This window comes from Mauremys mutica, chromosome 8 (genome assembly GCF_020497125.1).
Source record: "Mauremys mutica isolate MM-2020 ecotype Southern chromosome 8, ASM2049712v1, whole genome shotgun sequence".
Classification (NCBI taxonomy): Eukaryota; Metazoa; Chordata; order Testudines; family Geoemydidae; genus Mauremys; species Mauremys mutica.
This window is the reverse complement of record NC_059079.1, coordinates 47,234,264-47,258,178: the sequence shown is the minus strand read 5'-3', so window position 1 is coordinate 47,258,178 and position 23,915 is coordinate 47,234,264. Positions and strand designations below refer to the sequence as shown.

The following is a 23,915-nucleotide window of genomic DNA, read 5'->3' as shown; positions in this document are numbered from 1 at the left end:
TAATACTCACTATCTTGACTAGAAGAAATTAGTTCAGAAAGGTGGAACTTGTAGGGACTTGATTAACTCGTCTGGTCTCTTGAACTCCAAACGGCCAAAGACAAAGACCCCCCCAAACAGAGAGAAAAAGTTCCCTCCTAGGAGTTTCAAAATCTCTTCCCTGATTGGTCCTCCGGTCAGGTGCCCACCAGTACTATGCTTTAACCCTTTACTAACTATTCATGACAAGTGTAAACAGTGCAATTCACTCCCATGCAAGGCAGCAAACATTACTGTTGGCTTTCAGCCTCAAATTCTTCCCTCAAGGCATCCCTAATCCTTGTAGCCCTGTGCTGGGCCTCTCTATTAGCCCTGCTCTCTAGCTGTGCATATTCAGCCTCCAGGACTTGAACCTCAGTGGTCCATGCCTGACTGAATGTTTCACCCTTCCCTTCACAAATATTATGGAGGGTACAGCAAGCGGATATAACCGCGGGGATGCTGCTTTCCCCCAAGTCTAGCTTCCCATACAAGGAACGCCAGCAGGCTTTTAAACACCCAAAAGCACATTCCACAGTCATTCGGCACCGGCTCAGCCTGTAGTTGAACCGGTCCTTGCTCCTGTCAAGCTTCCCTGTATAGGGTTTCATGAGCCAAGGCAGTAACGGGTAAGCAGGGTCTCCAAGTATCACAATGGGCATTTCGACATCCCCTACTGTGATCTTCCTGTCTGGGGAAAAAAGTCCCTGCCTGCATCTTCCTGAACAGGCCACTGTTCCGAAAGATGCGTGCATCATGCACCTTTCCAGGCCAGCCTGTGTAAATGTCAATGAAACGCCCACGGTGATCCACAAGCGCCTGGAGAACCATAGAGAAATACCCCTTACGATTAACGTACTCTGATGCCAGGTGGGGGGGGGGCAGAATAGGAATATGCGTCCCATCTATCGCCCCTCCACAGTTAGGGAAACCCATTTGTGCAAAGCCATCCACAATGTCCTGCACGCTCCTCAGAGTCACGGTCTTTCTTAGCAGGATGCGATTAATTGCCTTGCAAACTTGCATCAAAACGATTCCAACGGTCGACTTTCCCACTCCAAACTGGTTCCCGACCGACCGGTAGCTGTCTGGAGTTGCCAGCTTCCAGATTGCAATAGCCACCCGCTTTTCCACTGTCAGGGCAGCTCTCAATCTTGTGTCCTTGCACCGCAGGGTGGGGGCGAGCTCAGCACACAGTCCCATGAAAGTGGCTTTTCTCATACGAAAGTTCTGCAGCCACTGCTCATCATCCCAGACTTCCATGACGATGTGATCCCACCAGTCAGTGCTTGTTTCCCGAGCCCAAAAGCGGCGTTCAATGGTGCTGAGCATTTCCGTGAATGCCACAAGCACTGTAGTGTCACACGCGGCAGGCAAATCCATATCGATATCATCGTCAGACTCCTCACTGTCACTTTGGAGCTGAAGGAATAGCTCGACTGCCAAACGTGTTGTACTGGCAACACTCATCAGCACAGTCCTCAGCAGCTCGGGCTCCATTTCCCACAGAAATCGCGATTCACACACAGAGCAGAAAGAGACTCACAATGGCGCCAAACGTTGCCAGAAAGACAGAATGCTGGGATGTGAAGCGATGCACCACGGGGCGTTGGAACAGGAAGCGGAATGACCCACACACTTCCTTCCCCTTCCCACAATACTTAGCGCCAAAACGGCGCCAAAACAGGACGAGGTGCTCTGTGGGATAGCTGTCCACAATGCACCTCTCAATACAGCGCTGAAAAGTGCTGCAAGTGTGGCCACACTCCAGCGCTGGCCCTACACAGCTGCATGACCAGCGCTGTAACTCCCAGCGCTGCAACTTGTAAGTGTAGCCAAGCCCTTTAGCACAATAAGTTGCCGCAGGATAAGAGGGAAGGTGTTCCCATGGATTAGGTAACTGGTTAAAAGATAGGAAACATAGGGTAGGTATAAATGGCCCATTCTCAGAATGGAGAGAAGTAAATAGTGGTGTCCCCCAGGGGTCTGTTCTCAGACCAGTCCTATTCAACATATTCATAAATGATCTGGAAAAGGGGGTAAACAGTGATGTGGCAAAGTTTGCAGGTACAAATTTACTGAAGATAGTTAATAGCCAGGCAGACTGCAAAGAATTACAAAAGGATCTCAAACTGGGTGACTGGGCAACAAAATGTCAGATGAAATGTCATGTTGATAAATGCAAAGTAATGCACGTTGGAAAGCCTAATCCAGTCTATACATATAAAATGATGGGGTCTAAATTAGCTGTTACCATTCAAGAAAGAGATCTTGGAGTCATTGTAGATAGCTCTCTGAAAACATCCGCTCAATGTGCAGTGGTCAAAAACGCAAACAGAATGCTAGGAATAATTAAGGGATAAATAATAGGACAGAATTTCATGTTGCCTCTATAAATCCATGGTACATCCACATTGATACCTGTCAGCTGTGTGTTCTTGGGGAACCAGGGGGCAGAATCCAGCCTGTCTGACTCATGAAAGACACCCCTCCTCCAGCCTCTGTTTGAACCAAACTGATCAGAGAAAAGACTTGCAGAGAGCAGTGAAGAGCAGGGGGAGACACACCTAGATTCCTCCTGACAAGGGTGACAAGATTAAGACAACTCCCCTAGCCTCATCTGCATCAGAGATGGGACAGGGAGGCATCTCCATTAGCATACAGAATGGAGAACAGAGATTCCAAGGAAAGAACCACACTGAACTCTGAGCAGTGATCCCTCATGATGCAGTGCTTCCCTGCTTTTCTGGTCCCAATGTAACTCTTATGCTGGCTTAGGCTCTCCTTGTGTAGTTATCACTATTATTCAATACATAACTTTTATGGTTAAGCTGGTAGCTTCTCTTGCTCTTGCTCTGAAGTTTACTCCTTTGTGTTTTTTAGCTTCCCATTTATTCTGCAGCAACACTACTTTTACCTAAGCTAAATATCCCTGCAGTGAATAATAGATACAAGTCTCCACTTCTTTGAAGCCAATATAGAACCTTTCCTGTCTGTGTAGTGGCCAGTTGAATGAATAATGAGATAAAATAGTTCTGGCAGATATACTAGTGGCAAATAGATCATCTGTAAGAAGCTCCACTTTCTCTGACTGGTAAAATGAGCTGTTCAGTATGGAAATAATAGGAAAACTGAGGTTGCCTGGGAAAAATTGAATTCTTCTCTAATGCCATGATACAAAAAACTACATGAGGGAAAGAATTTGACCCAGGGCTTGGCTACACTTACACTTCAAAGCGCTGCCGCGGTAGCGCTGCCGCGGCAGAGCTTTGAAGCGCTAAGTGTAGTCAAAGCGCCAGCGCTGGGAGAAAGCTCTCCCAGCGCTGTCCGTACTCCACCTCCCTGTGGGGAATAACGGACAGCGCTGGGAGCGCGGCTCCCAGCGCTGGGGCTTTGACTACACTGGCGCTTTGTAGCGCCGCAATTTGCAGCGCTGCAGAGGGTGTGTTTTCACACCCTGCTGCAGCACTGCAAATTTGTAAGTGTAGTCAAGGCCCCAGGTCTGTGCTGGAGCCCAATAGTAGAAAGTCTGCCAGACAATGAGTTGCAGCAGAATAGTTTCTATTATATGGCATTGTTTACTTCCTGTCCTAAACAGTTAACCTGCTGTACTCTGCCTTAGAGGCATTTTGTTTCAGTGACTGGTGAAATGATAGCCTTCACCTATCTCATAGGAGTGTTAATTAAATCTTTGTAAGGTACTCGAAGAGCCTTAGTACAAGGTTCTGCACAAATGGAAGCAGCAAAGAATCCTGTGGCACCTTATAGACTAACAGATGTTTTGCAGCATGAGCTTTCGTGGGTGTATACCCACTTCTTCGGAGGCTTTTCATAAGTTATAAACAATAATTCACAAACTCACATAGTAGTGCAAATGCATTGACTTCAAGATGCTGGCCTGCCAGCAGATTTACAGCAAACTTTCAATGTTCTTAAATGTTACGTCATTTAAAACATAACATCAAGCTCTTGTTCTGCCATCAACAGCACTATTCATGGAATAGTCCTGCAGCTGTCCCATGGATTTCCTATTAATGTAAATGGTGAGCTCCAGCTTCCCACAGCAGGATGGCAAGACTGTTCTTTGAGTGGGACTGCATTATCTAACATGTTGACCATAATAATCAGCCGGCAAATCTTGTATAGAATCTCCAAGAAGGAGTTTGAGGCACATTAGCAACTTTTTCAAGTCAGGATTTCACTGAATCATGTACAACCAAACTGAATTATACTATTATGGAACAGAAATATATTATAACGCTAGATAAAGGCATTTTCATTACAGCATTGGCAGAGATGCTCTTGTGAGTGAAATTTGAAAAGCAAACAATGTTTATACACTTGCAACCTGGTAAGTGTGTGTGTTAAAGACCTACTCTATATTCATAGAACTATTGAATTGTTAAGCAGAGCAAAAGCAAATACTGCTGTACATGCAGAGATCAAGTGCCTACACTGATCCTGCTAAGAGCTAAAGCAAGGAAACTTTTCATCCATGTTGAGGATGGATGAAAGTCCCAGGGAAGGAGAGCATCTAACTGGAGTAGAGGGGAAATAATCCCATATTTGGGACCTTATTTCCAGATATTGTGGTTGAGGATGGGGTAGTGTTTAAGTTGGTTTCAAACTTGATAAAGAATTAATTAGTAGTTTATAAACAGAAGGTGGGCAAGTGCCTCAGAAGCTGTTACAAAAGGATTAAAGAAACAATACAAAAAGACAATGCATCCCAAGATTCTTTCCCATGTTGAAGTTATAACTGTACACATGATTTGCTTAACTCGTTTCACTTGTGTATAGTGGATTATAATTCATAATTTATATGCTGTCTACTTGATACAGAACCAAACTATCAAGAAGCTATTGGGTTATGGTTCTGTATTTTAAGCTTCAAGACATCTGATGATCAGATTAAAATTCAAAAGTCTGCATAATTATTGTTTGGGAGAGGCAAGGATGCAGGGAGACTGCATAAGGAGGCTACACTTCTCTCATACCAGGGAGCTGTGCACCATGGGATTCTGGCTGTAGCACAAAAGAGGGCAGGATTGGGGTTGGATGTGGGACTGTGTATCTACAGCTACATAGATCTTCTGGGAAAACATCTCAATGGAAATAGGGTGGGGAACAACTGTACAGGGGCTAGTGCATTGCTCAGATTGAAGCAGGGCCAGAGAGCAGCCTTGGGCAGGATTCCGTTCCTCTTGGAACACCCCCATGCACAGCCCAACTAGTCACACTCCAACAGTCCATAGCTGTAAATCTAGCAATTATCAGGTGGTGGTACTTCTGTATTTTCCCCCTTCTCCATCTTTCTTCTCTGAACTGTGCTAATTAATGTATAATGAGCCTGTCCACTAAAAGTTAGAAACTCACCTGCAGTGTAAATCTTGGCTTTTTCTTAAGCATTTCCTCTATTGGGATCTGGCCAATCCTGAATGCTGTTCCAACTGGCTCTTCTATCCTCTGAATGCAGTGTCTTTTTTTTTTTCCCCTCTCCTCCAGTTCTTGAATTCATACAACCAGTCTTTCTGAGACATTGGTATCTGTCCTAATGTGACAGATCTCTATAGGATGACTGAAGCTTTTGGACCCCTATACTGAGACCAGCAGTTGGAATGAATTTTCTGTTAATCCCACAAACAGGAGTAAGGGATGTTTTTTGAATGTTTAGGGTAAACTTCATGAGTAATGGAAAAGGTCCTAGACTTTTGGGTCCTTGGTCATTTAAAAGCTAATCATAGAATATCAAGGTTGAAAGGGACCTCAGAAGGTCATCTATTCCAACCTCCTGCTCAAAGCAGGACTAACACCCAGACTGATTTTTGCCCTAGATCCCTAAATGGGCCCCTTAAGAATTGAACTCACAACCCTGGGTTTAGCAGGCCAATGTGCAAACCACTGAGCTATCTCTCTTTCCCCCCACCCCCCTCCTATTGTAACAAAGAAGCTTAACAAAAAAATTTGGGGGTAATTATTCAAGGCTATGTGAAAAGGTTGGATCCTTCTGACAAGGAAGGATGGGTGGAAGGAGAAAATTAATAACACCCACTCTCTATTTCACCTTATCTAATACATACAACTATCTTTTTAGAAAATTTTGACATCAGGATAAATCACTGAATAAAATGAATAAGAAAATCTAACAGTTGGGACTAGAACCCAGGAGTACTGATTCTCTACTCTAGAGCACACTCCCTTCCCCATACTGAACTAAGGTTTGTAATTATTATCTAGTTAGCACTACTAGTATAGCCTCAGGTTCAGGCTTCTCATACTTAGGGTGAAATTTTCCAAAGGAGCCTACAAGAATTAGCCAAATAATGCTCATTTTATTCCAAATGAATGCTGCTTTAAATAATGCTGTCATGTATTAGCTAGCACACTAAAAATAGTAATGTAGCTGTGGTAGCATAGTCTAGCTGCCTCAAGTATATAGCCGTGGGCTTCAGGCTGGTTCATATGTAGGGTAGCTAGCCTGTGTTGCTACTGCTATGCTGCTACTCTTAGTGTGCTAACTCAGCTGGCACCAGTCTGTCTCTGCATACTTAAACCACATCCTTAACTTGTACTGTACACATCCTTATTTGTGAATAACAGAGCTGTAGAATAATGGAATGCTGAGACTGAAGCATAATATCCTCCTCAATCTGCACATGTAATTCCTATTGATACCTATTAGGGTGGGTGAGATTAAAGTATGACTATACTGTATATCTAAATGTTTGCTTATCCTACTGAAAAGTAATTTTTCTCTCTACAAAGGATTAATAACTAGAACCACTTATACCTGGACACAGATTGTCTAGCAAATAAAAGCAGGTTTGGTTACATTATACCATTCAGAAAAGTTACAATAAGTAAATAGGTGATGGTCATCTTTATGATATAGATGTCCCTGTGAAATACTGGACAGCTTTAAAACTAAAAGTCTTATGCTATGAGGGATCAGTTGGTCCCTGTATTTTTCTGCATTACTAGGGAAAAGTGAAAGCAAGCGTTGTTTAGTATTAAATACCAATGACTTGTGGAATATGCTTTTTTTTTCTCCCCCTCTTTCCCCACTGGTAAAGTGCAGGTTTTCTTTTTGGGTCTCCCTGTGACCAGAGAGCCCTGGATCAAAAATCCTCCCTCATGAAACCTACAGTGAAACAAATATAAAAGATACAAAAAAGCTAACAATGTTGGGAATCATTAAAGGGATAGATAAAGCAGAAAAGATCATATTGCCTCTATAAATCCATGGAATGCCTACATCTTGAATACTGTGTGCAGATGTGGTTGCCCCAGCTCAAAAAAGAGACACTGGAAAAGGTTCAGAAAAGGAAAAAAATGATTAGGGGTCTGGAATGGTTTCTGTATGAGGAGATATTAATAAGACTGGGACTATTTAGCTTGGAAAAGAGGTGACTAAGGGGACATATGATTGAGGTCTATAAAATCATGACTGGGGTGGAAAAAGTGAATAAGGAAGCGTTATTTACTCTTTCTCATAACACAAGAACTAGGGGTCACCAAATGAAATTAATAGGCAGGTTTAAAACAAAAAGTGTTTCTTCACACAATGTGGAACTCTTTGCCAGAGGATGTTGTGAAGGCCAAGACTATAACAGGGTTCAAAAAAGAGCTAGGTAAATTCATTGAGGGTAGGGCCATCAATGGCTACTGGCAAGGATGGTGCCCCTAGCCTCTTTGCCAGAAGCTGGGAATGAGTGACAGGGAATTGATCACTTGTTGAGTACCATTTCATTCCCTTTGTGGCACCTGGCATTGGCCAGTGTCAGAAGACAGGATACTAAGCTAGATGGACCTTTGGTCTGACCCAATATGGCCGTGTGTGCATATACATCCAGAAAATGTTTGCCAATATAACAGTGTATTTTGACTGAAGTTAGTTTAGTTAAGTGTTCTGACCAATTCTAGCTGTACAAACTGTAAAGCATACCTACCTACTGATGTACTACTTCACTTGTGAAGCTCACGAGCAATTCTGATTTAAGACTCCCAAAGACAGGAGCTTATAAATTTAACTTTGAGGTCTACTCCTACATTCCATTCCCAATTTCCCATATTCCTTGTATTTTTCCCTGCAATTTCTTCAGCCTGACCTCACCCCAATCCAGCACCCATTTCTTTCTCTGGGAAAGTGGAGTGTGGGGAGGGGGTTACCTTTAAATTACACATTCAACAAACTTGGGTACAGTTTTTAACACACAGTTCAATTTCTCATTCCATTACTGTGCAGGACAGTACAAAAAATAACTACAAATGTGTGTAATTTGAATGTGCAGCAGAGTTAGTATTTGCATGTTGTGATTTTATTCTGGTGAAGCATTAACCTGAAAAAAACCCATGGGCTATATCCCACATGGCATGTAGGCCCCCAAATTAATTACACCTCTGGGCTTCAATCCTGCAAGATGCCAGCCAGATCCTTCCTGTGAGTTGCTGAATAATACTCTCACTCAACTCAGTGACAGTTGATAGTATTCAGCCTTCAGAACCTGTGAGGAGCTATCTGAGCAGTGTGGAACTTGGGGTGGTTCCTCAGTGGGTGTTCATGAGTGCGGCTCCATGGAAGCCAAAGGAGCTGGCACCCACTTATACCAATTGAGGATCTGTCCCATTAGCTCAGACTTCTGAATCAACAGCAGCTGCATCTGATTCAGTTAACTTTAAAGCCTGAATCGATCTGGCTATGATGCTCATGCATGTCAGGAATAATAGGCCAGTGGCTTCTGCTGGCGCAGCTGGGACCGGCCCCAGCCTCCTTTGGCCAGCAGGGGGATGGTTCAGGGTTCCAGCCAGCCCAGGGCTTCTCTGCCCCCCACAGCTGGAACCCTGAGCCTCTCCCACAGCCAGAGTATCATGTGAAAGAAGTGGGGGGTTCACCTGCCTCCCCTGCAGCTGGCCTGGGACTTCCTCAGGACCTCATGCAGAATGGGTGGGGCTGCAGGGCTAGCTTCCTCAAAGGATCGGGGGGGTCCACCCACTGCCTATTCTCATGCTACCAGGAATAAAATGCCTGATTTATTTTGTCTCTGGTAAAGACCAATAGGATGTATTGTACCTGACAAGAAAATGTCAGTTCTGAAATACCTAAATTTCCCTTGTGAAGAAGAAATTTAGAAATGTATTCAAAATAATGCAAGAGACAGCCATTAAAAAGGTTGCCTTTAACTTAAAAGCATTGACTCCAAGCAACATCTGTCACTTTGCACTGCATTAGCCATTCTGAGACTGGCAGCCACCATCAAGAGGTTTTTTCCCTTTACTGTGCAGGTCAGAGTCAGCCTTGGTAGAATTATTTACATCTTTCCATTCAATCCAGTTTTTCATATTGAAGTTTAGGATGCCACACAAGCTATTTAAGACTACCAATTTTGAATCATCAGTCTGTAGATTCTCTTTCCAACTCTTCTAAATCCTTTGAATTTACACTTGAGAGAAACAGAGTATTTCAGAGTTGGGCTTCGTGATTCCCATCTTCTCTCTTTTTTTTTTTTTCCCCTTCACCAGTGCATTAGCACACAATCAAATGTTCATCTTAAATATGGAAGGTCAGATCCAGTTGTTGCTGCTATAAAAAGTACTAAAAGGCCCCAGCCAGAAGAAAATGCTGACAATGATAATACAAATGAAAATGCCTGTACTGTATTTCAGTATCTTCTGTGTTGTACTGAAGGATATAAGGCAATGATAAAAAATGCTGCATGGATTATAAATAACTTTGTACTGTAATGGCTGCTATTACAACTGTCCTTGAAGCAACCCTGGATATATCAATATATGGATTATTTTGCTTTTCCATAAAGCATAGGGCTTCGCTGTTAGATTTTAAAGAAGGAAGCTGTATTCCAGTAGGAGATAAATACAATTTCATATTTTTATTTTAGGAGAAAAATCAAATTTATAATAATCACTAGCTGAAAAGGATGGGAAGGAATTCACTCACTCAACATTTTTCCCCCCCAACTTTATTTTTGACTGGTTCCTTCTGATGTCTTGAATTTAATGTTTTAATGGTCTTCTAGCATAGACTACATGTCATAAATAATTAGATTACTAACTGCTGGATCAGTGTTAATTCACTTACCTGCTGGTGCATTTGCCCTTTCTAGCTGACAGCTCAAGTTGAATAGATACTATCTCTGGGATCTTGAACTGACAACTGCTTAGGGCATATAGGTCAATCTTCCACATCATAAAATGAAAGGTCTGTTGGTGTCATCAGGCATCTGTATTAGGCCTGAATGAACCAAAGTTATTCTATGCTTGCCTAGAGGGCCCCTCATGTTAAACTCTAATAGACCTAGCAGGCCAGTAACCGAGAATGGAATGTGCAACAGCTAGCTCAACCCTGGTACTGCCAGGAGATGATGATGAGGCCTGCTTGCACCTGGCTAAGGGGAGCAGAATAACGGATCCAAGAAAGTAAAACAAGATAACAGTTGAAGAAAAAGTCACTAACGAGAAATTGTTTGCTGCCAAAAATGATTTAACCTGTTTAGTGTAATTGCTACTTTACAATGTATTTGCTACATGGGAAATGGGGGGGGGGTAAAGGAGGATGAGTAGTGTGGGGGTAATGGGAATGCTTAGCTAAAATCATATATAAGAAGGGAAAAACGGCTTGGATCTGTGTGCAGGATTTGAGATTGCTACGTCTCCCTTGCACCTTATTTGGGCTCAAATAAACTTTGTCTGCTTCTCCACCTTGGTGTTTTTATTGGAGCGAAGCACACCGGGCAACGAACCACTGTTTGCTGCCTCGAGCATTCTGTGCCAGCAACAGGTCCTTCCACTGGAATAGGAATAAAATTCCTGATTTCCTCTTTTTATGAAACAAAAGCTGCCCAATGTACAAGCAAATTGCTATAATTGAACTAGATGACCTATATTAACATTTGCGGGCTGGTACTCCAACCTTACAGCTTTTAAATAAAGCATCAAAAGCCAAAGTGAGTTGAGTTTCTCTAAAAATATGTATTAACAGTAGACCTGTAACACCAGGCTGGATCCTCTGCTCATGCAAACTGGCATAGTGCCATTTACGCCAGTGGAATTATGCCACTTTATACCAGGCCATCATTTTGGAAAAGATAAAGCGTTAGAAATCTTTAGGATCATAAACACTTACAAAGCAATATTTTTGTTTTAAAATGTTGTGCACATCTTTGGTTTAGAAGGTCCGCTTCATATCTATTTAGCTTTGCAAATTGTCAGATTTATAACATTGTGCTGCTTTTAAAAATCTGCAAATAAGATAAGAGATTCTTCATGTACAGCCACAAAGTTACCAGGTACCAATAAAATCAAATTTGCAACTGGATTGCATTTTTTTTAAGATTAGTGTCCTTTGCCAATAGTGTAAATTTACCTCTTAGGCATAAAAATCAGGTTACAGTACAGGCCAAGGGCCTGCTCCACAGCACATAGAAATCAATAGAAATATTCCACTTGACTTCAGAGGCCTTAAGTTCAGGCCATAAGGCCCAAATCCTCCCAACAGTGTGCAGACTGAGACTTAGGGCTGGGCACTGGTCAGATTAAATCGTGGGAAGGAATTCACTCTGTCATTCTTAGCTCATATTACTGGAGGAAGCTTGCACAACAAGATGGGCCTTCCAGTGCAGCAAAACCTTAGATTTGCCTGAACCCAGTTGTTAGGGAGTTCCACAGCTCTGCAGCCTGTGGCAGAGACATTTTTCCATTCAGGGAGGAAAAATTTAAAATTAATCTACTCAAGAAAGCAGCATCCAGCTACTATGGCAGGTTTTTTTTGATAGACAAGGCTTTGTCTTTTAATACAGAAGTCACTATAAAAGTATAGAAAGACCTCATTGGACAAAATAGACAAAACATCACTCAACACGAACAAGCAACTTTGGAGTGGAAAAAGACAAAGGGAAACAGTTGAAATTTCAAGTTGGCCTAAAATATTTGTCGTCATTTAGCATAAAAATAAATAAAATGAGAACATTGTCAGAGTACAGGTTATTGTACTCATCTGAAACCTTTTGAAGTCTAAAACAAAAAATTGAAGGAAATGGAGGAAAAAATGTAGACCAATATGGGGATGGGTTCCAAATTAGGGCCTAAAATAAACCATGATCATTCTGAAGTTTTATGGTATCTTGTAGCACTTCTCAAGAATGAGAGAAACAGTCCAGGTTGCATTTCCTATGGTCTAATCTAAAACTTACTGAAGCTGATGGGAGGGGTTTTTCCTGCATACACAGGATGGATATTAATCTTCACCTCCTTAGCTTTGATAGTATGGAGCAAGGACATCATCTGTCTTAATGAGCCCACATGACTTTTTTTTTTATCCATGTCTTACCATCCTCTCTTGTGATCTTCATCCAGGCTGATGATATAGAGCTTAAATCAAGAAGTAAAGCATTGCAGGTGCAAGTAGATGTCTGCATTGGGGCAAATGTACTAGGACCAAAAGATGTGCAGTAGTGAGGCATGAGTGCATGTATCTACAGTAGATTGAAGATTCTGTGATGTTCTTGCCCTCTAACCTCTTAGTAGTTTTGCAGTAAAACCTATTAGATATTCTGTTCTGAGCTAGACATAAGTTGGGTGAAAATGGAGTAATTTTATGATATCAGGTTAACCTGCAGGCTATTTCCCCCAAATAAGTTCAAAGTAATTCTCTTCTATTCTGGATATGGGGGAGGATGAGTTATAGATAGCATTTAGGTCAGTTGGCCAAAGGAATGTGAGACAAATGAATCGGGAGTGGAAGATGGTGGACTCAGGGATGCATCTGAACATAGCTTTAAGAGCAAGTTCCATTCACATGTAGACTGTGAGGCTTGAGTCAGGAAAATTTAAACTTTGAGGGAAGATAACTAAGGAGGAGTTAATTTATTATGTATGACAGGTATCTGTTAAGCAAATTCCAAAATATGCTATCAATGCTTTTTCCTTCACTCTTTGCTTGTGAAACATCCTAAATAACCAGAACAGAAAAGAACTGTATCCTGTTAATGCTAACTGACCCACCTAGCACATGCATAGTATTGTGTTCCTATTTTGCTATTAACATGTGTAACTTAATATTACATAATATAATGACACAACATGGTCAAGTTAATGCTACTGCATGAAGCATATGAGCTTCCTGACTGGAGTGTCAATCACAATTGTACCTTAGTGTACTTTGAGCTTCCATGTGACTAGAGATTAAAAAGACAGGGTCTGATCAGTTTGGACAAGAGATGGCTAAGGGGAAATATGATAAAGTCTAAGATCATGAATGGTGTGGAGAAAATGAATAAGTGTTAGTTACCCTTCACATAACACAACCAGGGATCACCTAATGAAATCAATAGGCAGCAGGTTTAAAACAAACATAAGGAAATACTTCTTGACACAATGCATTCAACCTGTGGAACCCATTGCCAGGGATGGTGTGAAGGCCAAAAGTATAAATGGGTTTAAAAAAGTTCCTGGAGGATAGGTTCATCAATGGCTATTGGTCAAGATGGTCATGGACACTACCCCATGCTCTGCATGTCCTTAAACCCCTGACTAGAAGCTGAAACTGGATGACAGGGAGTGGATCACTTGATAAATTTCCTTGTTCTGTTTATTCTCTTTGAAGCATCTGGCAATGGCCTCTGTTGGAAGTCAAGGAACTGGGCTAGGTGGACCATTGATCTGACCCAGAATGGCCATTCTTAAGGTCTGTTAGAATTTGCAGTTGGAAGGAGTCCAGATGAAAGGATTATGGAAGACCCAAAGTAGAAACAATTATTAACTTGTTCACTACCCATAATATAAATGTTTTGAACTGTTATTGAAAATGTGCTTGTAAAATAAAACAAACTATCTGTCCATCTATTTTAATGTGGCTGTAATAGTTTGCACAGTAACTGCACTTTGGACCTCTTCAATCCTTCTCAAGCCACACTCCTTAGACAGCTGTGGCTTCCTCCAGTTTACTCTGGCTGGAAACATGCTTGAACTCTGGGGCACCTGCGCACCCTCCCTTCTCCATCAACTGAGTTAAATGACCGGTTCAGATTGGTTTGGTAGTTTCACTCTGGGGGCCTGTGGAAAATGAGAAAGTAAAGTAACTAAAAACAGCTTCAAAACATAGCATTATTTATTCTTCACTCAAAAGTACATACTACAAAGAGCAAAGGATAAAAGAATAAAGGTCTAAATGCATATTTCCCTTTACCTAATACTTCAAGCTTTCCTTGCAAGCATGTGTAAATTCCCCTCAGCCCAGCTAATCCCCATCTCTGCTGGGAGAAGCAGGCTGGCACTGGTGCAGTTTTTGCGCCTCTCCCTGCCATCCTGTCAGCTCTTGCTGATAGCCTGTGCTCATTCGTTCAACTCTTCCCCTTTTCTAGGCCTGAAGTCACTCATCTTTTTTTTTCACAAAAAGAACAGGAGTACTTGTGGCACCTTAGAGACTAACAAATTTATTAGCACATAAGCTTTCGTGGGCTACAGTCCACTTCATATCCTTCTCTGAATCCTGGCTTAGCCTTTGGAAGAATAAGCCATGCTTAGCTGACAGGAGCCATGTTAAGGATATTCACCAATATCCAGCTTCCTCATTGTTTCTTGGAGGCTTCTTACATGACATTGTTTTACTTTGTTTCTCTTGATTTTGTGGTAACTCTGTAACAGGTAAATCATCAATCATGCATGCAAGGACATGCACCATATTAATTTAAAAGAAAATGTGGTGAGGTGTGGGCAAATATGGACATTTACCAGATCATCACATACTCTTATATATAGGGTGAAATTCTGGCCCCAAAAGAGTTTGGCCATTAAGCAGGTTGAAAATTTCACCCATACAGCAGATATTTAGGTACTACTTATTAGTATTTTTAGTTGTCAATGTTTAAACAATGATCTATGAGAGAGCATAACAGGAAGTCCCCGTTACTAGACATGATTTAATGTCACAGGCAATGCAGTGTAATAATGGAATTAGATCCTTCTCTTTTTTGTGCATTTTGTCTGGATATGGAATACTTGACTCAAATGGTTTGATATTCTCCTCTATTTACACTGAGTTTTTTGGAGCACAGACTGTTTTCTTACTAAATGTATGCACATAAAGCAATAGGATGCCAGTCTCAGCTGAGGTCTCTAGCTCCTACTAAATTAACAATTTGGGGGTATAAGAATAAGTGGAAAGAAAGCTCTTGCAGTAAATACAATAGATGAAAATCTTTCAATAAAAACTCTAGTAATTGAAAACCCAGCAGCTTTCTTATTTTCAATCTCAAATGTGTTAACTCTTCTATAGTTTTTTGAATATGTAGGAGAATAATCACTGACATCAACCTTATCTTTCTGCCACCTGATGAGCCATCCATATATTAAAATAAATTGAAAGATATGAGGAATAAAGAAAATTCATTATCGGGTGCCAACGAACACTTGCCTTAAAAATTACTTTTTGGGGGGAGGGGGAGGGGAGAATAAAAACATGCAAATCAAACACATCTTATGGAAATTTCAATTATTTTCCTTCAGTAATATTCAAAATGCCCCCAAAAAGTTGAATACTAAAACCAATTAAAAGCACGCTTTTAAGAATACACTTCTGATGGTTCAATAATATTTGTTTCCCTTATCTATCTAAATACAGATTATGCTGCAATTTTTGCTTCTAAAAACAAAATTGCCATAACTAGAAATACTTATTCAGAGGCAGTTGAGTGTTTGTTCATGTCAAGATAAAAATTAACCAAACAAATTGGAATTCAAGCTTTTTTTCTGGTTGTGAATGTACACATGACATTCTGCTATAAATATAAAATATATTTAAATTTCTACTCTGAGGTTCTGATCCATTTAAAAAAAAAACCTTCTCAACTCTATATACTTCCCTCCTTCTCCCCCCTTCCCTCAAATCAATTGGTGTGTCTCAACAGCTCCAAAGTATCTTAAAAGTAATTAATAGTTTCTATTTTATTTTCTTTCTACACTGTAGAAGGAAATGGATCTTGATTATCTATAGGGTTTTCCAATTGTCATTGTACACGTGAATGAGGATATTAAGGCACATGAAAACTACTGTATATCATATCTAGTATTAGTTTTAAAATTCCTAGTGTTCATTGTTTCCACCTCACATGGTGCCCAAAGCCTAAATTAAGGTTAAAAAATGTCCTGAGATTTGGGGGGAAAAAAGTATTAAAACTGCAGTTATTTATACAGATGAATGCAGGGTCTCAGTTTACCCATTTTACTGATGATAAACTAAAAGACTTAACTAAAATGATTAAGTAGGAGGCAGAATAATGGAATTTAATACCATGCAGACAGGTATTTAAACTGTAAGTTCTCCAAAACGGAGTGCATCTACTTCAGCTGTGCACAAAAGTACTCAGATGTTGGTCACTTGTATAAGTGTGTGGTAGCACAATAGGGACCCTTTCCTGATGCAGGGGAGGGGGTCCTGGGAGCTGCCATTTATAGTAGATAAAGAACACTATCATTATCTGGTTAGAAAATAGCATATGTAAAATGTTGACCTTTAGCCATGCCTCCCTTTTTCAAACTGTGCAGTCTTCTGACCATAGTAACTTACGGGGTAGTTTGTATGCATCCATTGCTTCTGCCAGATAGAATCTCGGACCTGCTCAAGTGTGTGTGATCATCTCAGCTGCTAGTGGATGCCCCAGAAAGAGCCTATAACCTTAATCCTGGCAGCTGATCGTGACTGTCCTTTTGCTCAAGTGGCAGGGATCCATGTTTTTAGAGCTGAAGGTCTTTTACCCATATTATACATGAATTTTAACTGGAAAGCATGACCTCATTTCCTTCAACAGAATGGATGCAATTCCCTACATTGATGTGACGTGAGTTCAAACCAATTTGTTAGTGTTTTTTTCTTATTGCTGAAGCATTTGGCCTTTTTTAAATTTTCATTAGGATCTCAAGAGTCTTCTCTGTGTCCTGAGGGAAGAAGACATTCTAATTAGTTCAGACTTGACTTCATGTTGTCTCCTTACCATGCTTATGGCAGAGGCATTCTTCCCCACCAGCACTTCCAGATGATGGACATTATTTTCACACACTCTGCATTTTTAGCACCATATAGACTCAAGATATTTGTGTGCTATTTTTACTGGGCACATGTCCAGATCCTGGCACATTTATAATTACCATGTTTAACTTTTCCAACATATATTGTAATCTCAAACTTTTGGGCATTGTCATAAGAACTTAAGGTTATATGAAGGAGGAGTAATATGGCTCTTTGCATTCACAATAATTCCTTTTCCCATCCCGCTCAGCCTAAGGCTCTACAGTATTATGTGCAAACACGACAAGGACTGCCCTTAGTCAGACATGAGGCCACGTTGCAATTGTAAATCTACAGCTAAAAGAAAGTCTTAGAAATAGTATACTGCTGTCCTAAATATGTGTCAGGAACTGTTTATAGGTCAGCCTTTAGACTATTAAGAAATAAAGATGAAGCTGATCAAAGAAATCAGGTCTGAATGCCTTCACACTTTGCAATGGGTTAAGGCATTTTAACATGGATCCTTGTCTAAATGTTGCAGCTCAGACCATTCTCTGCTTAAAATATTTATACAGTATAAGTCTAAAGTATATCACATGCAAATATCAGTTATGCAAAAGAGTCATCCCATTCCCTTGGTTTTATATATTGGAGGTTTGGCTAATCAGCTGGCCTGACTTACCCCAAGGGCACTCAGTTCCCAAGTTCAGAAGAATAGCTTCTCTGATTGACTGCCTCTGTGACATATGATTGCAGCTCTAATGAGCTGGCCACCTTTGGGGAAAGGGCTGGCCATATTTAGGTCAAGTCATGTCATCTTGTTTCCTCGTGCTAAAGTGAGGAGAGTCTAAAGGATTTGGGTATTGAGAACTGCAAAGTACACTTTTTTTAAGAATCAAGATTTCCCCAGGGTTATTAAACAATGGTAACAGATGTCCAAATTGTTTCCCTTTGTGCTTTGAAAAGAAAATGTGTGCTTTCACTTACCAGTGTGCTAATGGTTGTTAAATGCTGACTTTTTAAATGACACTCACATTATTCCATTCTTTCTTGTGAAATTTCACATTTTACAGTTGATGGGTGACTGATAATGTAGCTGCTTAGGACATCATTCATTCTAATTCTCCACTCCCCCTGCAGTTAATGTGGTCATTTACCTGTGTGGAAAGTGAGTGCAAAACACCAACTCTGAATGACAGCATTGTACCCACTCACTTTGTACAGGCTTATAGTACCCAAGATACAGGCCTAGTCCTTGAAGCAAAACATGTTTAGCAGCCACAGTAATTTTTGTGTTAAAACAGTAGTGAATAATCAAACAAGCAATACTAATCCAGTTACTCACGGAGTTCATGTCTGCCCCAATGTCATATGTGATGAGTGGAGGGATAGTAAATAATAGGCTGGTATCTAGATTATGATTACAACATATAGTTCTTACTACATGTGAGTTTTACTATAGTTGTAGAATGCAAGTGAGTGAATAAATACAGTATAATAAACAAGACAAAATGTCAGTATATTAGACCTAGATATGTAAAATTCCACTGTCCCCAAAAGGCTTTGAGCAGCCTAATGAAGATGGATTCATAGCTCTTGCTCCTCTCTTCCACAAACCCTCAGACTGACTTCCGTCAGGGCTAGCATTCTCCACACACACACACACACGCCTCCACCTCTACCCCCTACTTGGCATAAATCATCTTGTGGGTGGAGCTTGTTGTGCAAATAGCCTGTCTGCCATGTGGAAGTTTATCCTCATAGCAAAGAGTTCCTGGGTTAATGTAAGCCAGAAGCAGTTCTCTTTGAATCAAAAGAAAGGGAACAAGAAAGGAAAGAGAAAAATGAAGATAAGGTGGGGATGAGCAACAGAGTGATGCACCCTGTGTTCAGCCTGCCTGATTACAAATGAGGACAATAAGAGGGGATAAATGGAACACAGGAAGAACAAAAGCTTTGCTCTGTGGAGCTGTTTGGATCAAAGGCTGTGACAAGCCTTATTACAAGATATGTTCCTAAAACAAGGAGTATTTGAGGACAGTTGATCCTGCTGTCTAAGTCTATCCTCTGTTGTCCACTCCCAGCTTCTGTCAAACAGAGGCTAGGAACCCTCAGAGCTTGGTATTGCATCCCTGACCATCCTGATGGACCTATCCTCCATGAACTTTGCCATCTTCAAAAAGGAATAGTTAACAGAAGACCTTTGAGTGGCCTGTCATTGACATTGTCTATATTTTGCAGAGAGTGATTCCACTGTGCTTCATCAGATGTACATCAATCAGTTAATGATGGATTCATAGCACCAATGGCACTACTGCTGACCTTTGTCACTGAGACATCAGAAAAGGAACTCTCTGCTGAGGAATGGCACGCAATCCATCTGCCAACAGTATGAGGCAGTACAACTAAGTAATGAACTTCTGTTACCTGACCTCCCCATTCCTACACTGTAGCATGTCTTTACTCCACTATTGATTTATTCTGTTACCATAGTCAGATAAGCAACTTCATTACCACTAGCCAGATAAAATGGTCAACCTCAACCCTATCTTCTACTTCCTCTTCTACTGGGCATTTCCCCTTCTAGCCCTTCAAAGATCTATCTTCTAGTGCCATTCATGCTGCCCTGTAATTGTTTTCAAATGTTCTATCGAAAAACCACTTGACTTGCTGTTTTTCCTTGTGTACATATATAATAGGCAATGGGCCCGATTCTGCAAGCCCTTCACATGCATGATTCCCATTCATTTTAGTAACAATCCTACATGCTTATGGTTGGGTTTGTTTCGCTCTTAAAATTTCTTTATTCCAGAAACATTTATATTCTAATCCAGGCACTACACTGCAAACTACTAAATGTAAAATGAATCTAAAGCCAAAGAGCCAGGTCTTTTGCTGGTGAAAGCTTTCCTAGCTCCCACTCATTTCAGTGGAGCTATATTGATTATTAACATCAGCCAAGGTTCTGGCTCAGCATGGTCACTATATGTAAAGACCAAATGGCTCAGATTGTACCCAAGCATTGGCCAAACATGTAATAGAGAAGATGGTTCACCAAGACTTGTGCATTCCATTTCCCATCCTTCAGACAAAGGCAGCCACAATTGCAGAACCTGATCTCCTAAGCACAGACACTGCTAAATTACCAAATGAGCTAGATGCATAATGGAGAACATACTGAACATTCCTTGAGTGCTCTGAAAGCAGCCAAAACCCGGGGGAAAGAAATGGTTCCTGGTGCTCCCTCTCAGAGGCAGCTCTAGTAATCCGGCTGCCCCAAGCAGGGCGGCATGCCACAGGGGGCGCGCTGCCGGGTGCCGGTCCCGCGGCTCCAGGGGACATGCCTGCGGAGGGTCCACTGGTCCCATGGCTCCGGTGGAGCTTGCGCAGTCATGCCTGCAGGAGGTCCACCCGAGCCGCGGGACCAGCGCACCCTCCGCAGTCATGCCTGCGGGAGGTCCGCTGGTCCGGCGGCTCCGGTGGACCTCCCGCAGGCATGACTGCGGAAGGTCCGCCGGACCCGCCTGCCGCCCTGCCAGGAAAATGCTGCCCCACGCGCGCGCTTGGCGCGCTGGGGTCTAGAGCCGGCCCTGCTCCCTCTTGAGCATTACAGCTCTGCTCCAACCCATTCTGATGGACTGTGAGTGTGACACAATCTAGTCCTAAACAAAGGAGTTTGTGTTGACACAGTTTTTGATGCCAATAACATTGTGGCTTGAAGTCTTTTGTCACACGAAGTTCAGTCTAAAGGATGCCTATTAATGATGATATCTACCTGCCAGGTTTGGATCTGAAATTCAGGGGTATTTGGATCCTGGGTTTTGTGCCTATCTCTAACAAAACAAAAAGTGGAGTGTTGGCTTAACTCTGGTCTGTGACGATGCAGTTCTGGCGGGACCCAACTGAGAGTGCCAATTCAGGACCAATTGCTTAAACAGGGCAGTTACAGCCCTAGGCTGGGGTTTTTCCACCTCTAAGGCAAACCAAACCAGCCAGACAAAAAGGACTTCGGTTTTACCCCACTGGCTAACCACAAGTCACACAAGCAATTTCCTTAGACACTCCAGTCTCCCAGTATCACCACCAGTGCCACTCATCCTGGGGATGAATGGTTATGAAAACCAACACCCCAATAAAAGAAAACGGTTCTCTCAATCCCAAAGAATCAAGCCCCAGACCTAGGTCAATATACACATCAGATCTTACCCACAAATCACGCTGTTGCTAATCCTTTAGAATCTAAAATATAAAGGTTTATTCATAAAGGGAAAAAGGTAGAGATGAAAGCTAGAATTGGTTAAATGGAATCAATTACATACAGTAATGGCAAAGTTCTTAGTTCAGGCTTGTAGCAGTGATGGAGTAAACTGCAGGTTTAAATCAAGTCTCTAGAGAACATCCCCCGCTGGGATGGGTCATCAGTCCTTTGTGTAGAGCTTCAGTTTGTAGCCAAGTCCCTCCAGAGGTAAGAAGCAGGATTGAAGATAAGATGGAGATGAGGCATTAGCCTTATATAGGCTTTTCCAGGTATAAGAACCTCTTTGTTCCTACTGTGGAAAACTACAGCAAAATGGAGTTTGCAGTCACATGGGCAAGTTCCTGCACACCCTGCTGAGTTACAAGGCATATCTGCCTCCTCTCAATGGGTCAATTGTGTAGCTGATGGTCCTTAATGGGCCATAAAGCAGGCTAGGCAGAGCTAACACCAACTTGTCTGGGGTGTTTCTGGGAAACACAACACAAACTTGAAATACAGACAGTATAGATCCAATACTCATAACTTCAACTACAAAATGATAGACATACAGAGAGCATAATCATAACCAGCAACCCATAATCTGGTTTTAGACACCTTATATGACCCCCTTTATGTAAGATTTGGTGCCACTACAGGACCTTGGTTGCAAACCATGTTCTATATGGTCCCAGTTTAGATCAATAACATCACATGGTCCCACTGAAGTCAACCGTTAATTTCAATGGGAGAAGAGGTACTCCAATGCTGAGTGTTTTCTGAAAATCCAATCCAGAAAGAAAACATTTCCAGTTTGTTGTTAAATAGCAGTACTCTAAATTTCCCCACTGGATTTCATCTATATAGACCAAGCTGTTGGGTTTTTTTCTCTAATGGTATAATTTTTGTTCATGGCTATGTGAGGACATGTTAATCCAGTTCACAAATCTGATTCACATGCAATTTTAAACTAAAAATTAGCTAAATGTGGATTTGATTGTCTGCACACTTTTGACATTACTGAGAGAGTACCATTGGGGTCTATGCAATTTAACCACATTCAACAGAGAAGTTGTTGCCTATTTACTACTGTTTGTATCCTGTACATTCTATTAGAAACTGCAGTAAAATACATTCTTTTCTGTAAGCATACACACACTATTCATGCATCATAGCTTTGAGGGCTGAAGATTCATTTGTATGTGGGATTGCTTTTCAAAACTTAAATTGGTATAATGCCAATTTTAATTGCATTGTAATGAATCCTTTGTTTTGAACGCTTTTTTTGCTGCTTAATAAATCTGTAGCACAACCCACTGATGCTTAAGGAAAAGTATTTTGTGGCCTTTCCTTATCCCCAGAATCTTAATGCATAGAGGTACAGCTACATCAATTATCTCATCTTTAGACTAATTCTCATGTATATATTTCTGCTTAGAATGCTCCATGGACAGCCAGGAAAATTTGAACTGTGTGTGCTATTAGACAACCAGATTATGTTATGTATTTTAATAAAAATTGCATGATATATTAAGTTTTAACTGAACAGTGTGTGTGTGTATATATAACATTTGTTCAAAGTATACTGAAGTTGCAAAGTCAAGCACACATTAAGAAATACCACCAATTAGGGTAGGCTGTACAACAGGTGTGGGCAAACTAAGGCCTTCAGGCCAGATACAGCCCATCGAGGCTTTGGATCCAGCCTGTGGGATTGCCATTCCCAGGGTGCTACAGGCCCTGCACTGCTCCCGGAAGTGGCTGACAGGCATCATGTCCCTGTGGCCTCTGGGGGAGGGGAGGGCAGAGGGCTCTGTGCTGCCCTTGCCTGCAAACACTGCCCCCCACAGCGCCCATTGGCTGCAGCTCACTGTTCCAGGCCAATGGGAGCTTCGGGGGAGGTACCCGCAGGTGAGGGCAGTGCACAGAGCCCTCTGGCCCCTCCCCAGGGGCCGCAGGGATGTGGTGCCAGCTGCTTCTGGGAGTGGCACGGGGCCAAGGCAAGCAGGGAGACTGCCTTAGCCTCGCTGTGTCACTGCCACCCCAGAGCCGCTCAAGGTAAGCGGCACCAGGCCAGAGCCTACACCTCAAACCTCTTCTGCACCCCACACCTCAACCCCCTGCTGCACCCCTCCTGCACCCCAGCCCCCTGCCCTGAGCCCCCTGCCACACCATGCACCCCTCCTGAGCCACATCCTGCACTCCCTCCCACACCCCAACCCCCCACTCCTGCCCTACATTCATGGTCCTGCATGCAATTTTCCCATCCAGATATGGCCCTCAGGCCAAAAAGTTTGCTCATCACTGCTGTACAATCTTCACTCAGCCTCTTGCATATCGATACAGCCTTCGGTTATATGAACACACATTACTTTTTCCACAGGCCTCATGACCTCATCTGTGAATAAGATAGACAGCACTCAATTAATCCTTATCCTTCAAATTGTGATCCCACACCTTATTTATTGCACATCATCCATCCAAATCCTGCACTAAATACAGAATTAAACTCTTCCTTAGGGTATGTCTACACTACCTGCTGGATTGGCCGGTAGTGATCAATCTATCGGATCGATGTATCGCATCTTGTTTAGATGTGATCCATTGATCCCCGAATGCACTCCCCATTGACTCCAGAACTCCACC

The 23,915-nt window shown here is 41.9% G+C and overlaps 1 long non-coding RNA gene across 1 annotated transcript in view; it reads left to right on the top strand.

The window, feature by feature from the left end:
- Positions 1–20,124, top strand: part of LOC123376637 — a 36,543-nt gene extending 16,419 nt beyond the window's left edge. The window contains exon 3 of the long non-coding RNA XR_006581863.1: positions 19,277–20,124. This is a non-coding gene — a long non-coding RNA (uncharacterized LOC123376637). The remainder of the gene's footprint in view (positions 1–19,276) is intronic.
- Positions 20,125–23,915: the final 3,791 nt, after the last annotated feature.